This window comes from Amblyomma maculatum, chromosome 5, assembly GCF_055883805.1.
Source record: "Amblyomma maculatum isolate TAMU_Amacu chromosome 5, ASM5588380v1, whole genome shotgun sequence".
NCBI lineage: Eukaryota > Metazoa > Arthropoda > Arachnida > Ixodida > Ixodidae > Amblyomma > Amblyomma maculatum.
In genome coordinates, this window is record NC_139348.1 from 94,723,101 (window position 1) to 94,728,118 (window position 5,018).

General features: G+C 45.9%; 1 non-coding gene across 1 annotated transcript; it reads left to right on the forward strand.

Moving 5' to 3' along the window:
• The first annotated feature begins 2,256 nt into the window (after window positions 1-2,256).
• LOC146188810 (U2 spliceosomal RNA) lies at window positions 2,257-2,445 on the forward strand. The gene has a single exon (XR_014707752.1). It is a non-coding gene; the product is annotated as a U2 spliceosomal RNA (small nuclear RNA).
• Window positions 2,446-5,018: the final 2,573 nt, after the last annotated feature.

Below are 5,018 nucleotides of genomic sequence, written 5' to 3' on the forward strand. Positions count from 1 at the left end.
AAATTTAGCTAACGTTTTACCGACCCTCATTGTTCCTCCTGGTGCTTGTGACCGTCCGCATTTATGGGGTTTAACACAGGAGTTGTAGTTAGCTGTTCGTTTCCTACTTTTTATTTCCTCCCTTGTGTTTTTGTTTACAATGTCAAGGGGATGGTTGTACAAGGATTTAGTATGCAAGTTTTTACATCCGCCGATGTGCCGTTCAGTGTATTTTGTTTTACTGGGATATCTTAAGAGTATATGCCTGCCTCGCCATTTAAAAAGGCTTTTTTTTTTTTGTCTATAAGCGACACACCCAGACATTGCCTGTTATATCGTGATTGCACAGAAAGAGCATTTTTCTGTCCGCAGTAAATTCCCGCCTTTGCGATGTGCCAGAAAGAACTGAGTATTTTTTCATTAATTTCAAAGATGCAGGATTCTTTTGGAATATCTCGCAACAGACATTAAAACAAGCTCAATTTGAGTCCGCATTGTATGCGGTATACCTCACCGCACTGCCGTATGTGGTTTACTTGTTAGGCATGTTCTTTCTAATTGGCTTTTAGAGTGTTTGGAAAACATGCATGGTGGACAGCCACTGCGAATCTCTTGTTTCAGCGAAAGACCACACCAGAAGAATGATTGTTCATCTAAAGTAAGTGTATGCCCTAACTGGGTTGGAACCAGAGTGGCATTCCCTCTTAGTGGTGTGTTCTGCCCTTCCTATCTTTTAGTTAGCACTACTTCTGCTGTATTGTGCATTGTTTTGATTTCAAATTGGTTTTCCAATAGTTCATACAATAAAGTTCATATATATATAGGAAACGGCTGTGTTGTGAATACCGTCTCATAAAAAAAAAAATAAAGATACCCTACGCTGCCAATGCGCTGCCTGTCCGCCTGGAATGCAGATGGCCTGGGTTCTAACCACAATTCTGGCTGCAACTTTTCTTGAATTTCTTCCATTTTCTGAAAAAGCCTTATTAAAACAACCTTATCGCCCGTTTGGGCTTTGTTTGGGTCATTCTTCAAATCGTTAGCTTTCTTTGACTGTGGGGTTTTTCGGGACGGCATGTGTTTTTGAAGGCTAGTCCCCATCGACTGGAGTAATTTCGACCAACTGAGGATCTGTAACGTACGCTGACATCGCATAGCACACGGAAGCCTCGCCGTTGCGTCTCCATCGAACACAGCCGCCGGCGGTGGCGTTCGAACCCAGGTACTCCGGAACCGTAGTCGGGCATCTTTAACACTGCACCAACGCTTGGGGCACATTTTATCTGTAAGCTAGCCGTACTCAAAAACTAAAAGTTCTACGGGGCAATAACCTCATAAAATGTCATTTAATCTCATAGAGTCTCATATGGTGCACATCATTATCATAAAATATCGTACATAATTTATGATAATGTACAAGAAACTATGAGAACTTATCCAATTATATGCGACTTGTACGTGATTTCTTATGTGAATTGAGTGAGATTGTGTGAGAAGATGTGAGGTTATTGCCCCATACAGTTTTTTCAGTAGGGAGGTTTTGGGGAAAAGAAGGCGCAGTATAATTTGGGGTGGACACGTACACTTATTAGTCTGAAGGTCACATCCCCTTTTTGAAGGCCAAGCGGCCGGATCTTTGGGGGAATCGGGGAAAGGAAGGGACAGTATATTTATCGCCACACTTTGTCCTGTAACTCCATGAAGGTCAATGGATAGCCCATGTTTTGTGCTGGTTTATAGGAAAGGTAAGGCGCAGTATCTGCCACATTTTTCATGAGGACTCCTGAACCGCGTAGCAACAGTTTGTCCTTCTCCTCCTTGAAGGACAAATGGAAGCCAGCGCTGACCATGACCCGAGGTGGTGTAGGGAACATTTCGCTTCAAAAACAAAAAAGACGAACAAAGAGGGCGCAACCGCCGCTCCTAATACAACTTTGCGCTTATGGTCATTCACTCATCCCGCACTCTGCCGCCGGAAAGGAGGAAAAAAAATAAAATCAAGCTCGCAAAGATTGCATGCCGCGGCTGTCACCACTTGACAAGAGCCAAGTGACATCCAAAGAGCGAGTCGCTCTGCAGAAACACACATGACACCTGAACAAAACGCAACGCTCAAATAAGCAGTCGCTGCATACCTACGTACAATATTTGATAACACCTGAGGATTGCAAATTGATCGAGTCAGTGCCTTGATAAATTACACGCTTCGTTGCCTGTAACGTGTACTCAATGCGGGTGCATTCTAGATGGCTTCCGATGTTGCTACCACTGCCAGGTATCGCTTCTCGGCCTTTTGGCTAAGATAGTTTGTAGTGTCTGTTCTTATCAGCTTAATATCTGATCTGGACCGCAATGGGTTTTCGATATTATACTTATTTTTGTAACTGGGTGCTGCTTTAGAACTTGCTCTGATAGCGCCGCGGGTTGTCCTGGCATTGCACTATCGCTAGGTTCAGCCCACCCCCGAAAATGGGGAATTTACAAAATCGAAAAAGAGAGTACTTTACTTACATTTGCCTTTCCTTGTCCCTTTCACCATCGCTCTACAATTCAGCACTGCAAACGTTTTTAGCTAGGTATACCACGTGACCACCCATGCAATGGTGTCCGCCATCTAGATGTATGGGAAAAACCAGTTTTTTTATATATTGAAGCGGAAAGCTTCACTACGCGGGTCAGAGCCGAACTGGTGAGTTATGCGCATGCGCGAAACAGAGTGACGTCACGCGCCGCGCAGGTGGTCGCTCCTCGTCGCAGCAGTCGCCGCCGCAGACTCAGTTGCCTGACCTTTCGGCGCAGCCGCGCGCTACTGCGCATGTGCATCGCCTCTTCGCTATCACTACAACTGCGCACTTCGCCTCCTCGCCCACTGTTTGACCTTTCGTTGCAGCCGCGTGTTTACCACAGATGCACTGCGCGCTACTACGCATGCGCAAGGAGACTATATAATGCGCTTGTCAGGGAATAGATGTGAGCACTCAACATGGAAGGAGAGTGCGGCTGCTGCTAGACTACGCAGAAAAAGCTGAGAAACTGAATTCGTCCTATCCAGAAGTACTCGCTTGGGAGTTGGCTGAACAACAAATAAAGCCAAAGCTGAACTCATAAACATATGCCATTGAGTAACCAAGTCTACGCCTATAGATAAAACATGTGCAAAATACCAGCTAAGCTACGAAGCATAAGCATTATACCAAGCATAACTGAAGCTTTTTGCTTGCATATCCAGGCTTAACCAGAGCTAAGCCACTGCCTAATTGTTTTAGGTGTTCGTGACCGTTGCTGGTCACTGGTGCGCCATGGTTGATCCTTGGTCCAGGACGCCGCACTTCACTGCTAACATTGTGGCTCGATCGGCGTGCGAGAAATCGTCGTGCTTCCTCATCCTCGCAGGACAGAAAGTGCTCCCACTGCGTCACAATCGGGTTGTATATGATGGGGTCCTCGGTTGCGTATAGGATTCCGCTGACATGCGTAAAGACATACGTTGGTCAAGCGAGACGCTGTTTAAATGGTGAGATCCGTCAGCACCAGAACAATTTAAAGCGGAAAAGGGACGGGAATATTGTTTACCATTGTCAAAACTGCAAGTGTGAACCGTGCTTCAAAAGGACGGAAGTAATAGGCCGAAACCGAGACCAAATAGCAAGAGAAATTATTGAGGCAGTAAGCATAGTAAATGGTATAGAAACGTGCGTAAGCAGCACTTCCCTAACACTTCAAGCTAAGGAAAGGGCTTTTTTGGAAGGTAGAGGGTCACGTGTTAGGACATGAGTCGTAACTGGCTGTCGACTTTTTATAAGCCGCTGTGCATAAAAGATATGCCCCATGAATAGAACTCGAGTTGTCAGTTCAGCGCAATGTGTTTGTCTCTTTCTATCTGTCCGTGTTCTAGCGCTGTTTTAACATCTGCAGCATAATTCGTTTTTCTGTTTTGTTTAGAAAAATTTTATTAGACATTCGCATGAGCGGCTACAAATGACCAAAAAGAGAAAGTTAACATGATTACGAACAAAGGAAAGTGCACATAACATACATCCTAAATAAGTTCGCTTATTCGTCACGATCCTCCAAACCAATGATACCGAGCCTGTTGTTGTTGTGGATGTAGGAAGAAGGAAAAGAAAATGCACGGGCCTGCTACTGGCTCTGTAGCTGAGCCACCTCCGCTGCCTCGTGCCAACAGAAGAGAAAATAGACAAGAAAGAAAAGGAAGTGGTGGAAAAAGACACGCGCCGCATTAACAGCCGTCGTCCACCACCGAAGCGGTGGCGGGTGCAGTGACGGCCTACAATAGATAAAAATTCGGTGGCAGGCAAGCCCCCGCCGCAAGCGGCGGTCCATCAGTGGAGTGCTTTCTCTATGCCACATGTCAATCGCTGCATTAGCATATAATATATTATAGACCGGCCTTTTATACTCCACCAATCACCATTGGCGGCAAAATTGAGGTAAACCGGTTTCAGCTACAGGGTTCTGAGTGGTGTCAAACAAATCAGCACCATACGGCGCACAGAACTGTTTTTCGGGATGAACCTTAACATGTGCGAGGGATTCTCACAGACGACCTTTATGGCTCATTCACACTTGAGCATTCGGCGGCGCGAGCGAGCGCAATTTGCTGCCGCCGACACGCTCCTTCGTTCATACTTCTGAGCCAACATGTCGCCGCCGTCGTCGCTTCGATTGCCAGCTCCCGTTGACCCTGACCTGACCGCTCGACTGCAGTTACGTACGCCACGAAAATCGTACATATGCTAAGTGCCGAAGGAAAAACGCGTTATCATTTAATTCTTCACAAAATCATGGCACATCTGACCCACTTTGGCAACAAAAACTTCCGGCGGCAGGCATCCTAAAGTAAAGGGGCGTAGTTGCCGCTGATACCAAGGACAGCGTCAATTTTATTTCAAATGCCATTGTTCCCCTATGGCATCCTTCCCTATTGCGCTGGTCGGCTGGCGAAAAAGGGCCTCGGGTAAAAGGTAAAAACTACAAAGTAACGAAGCGCCTCAAACACATTAAAAAAGCTAAAAAAA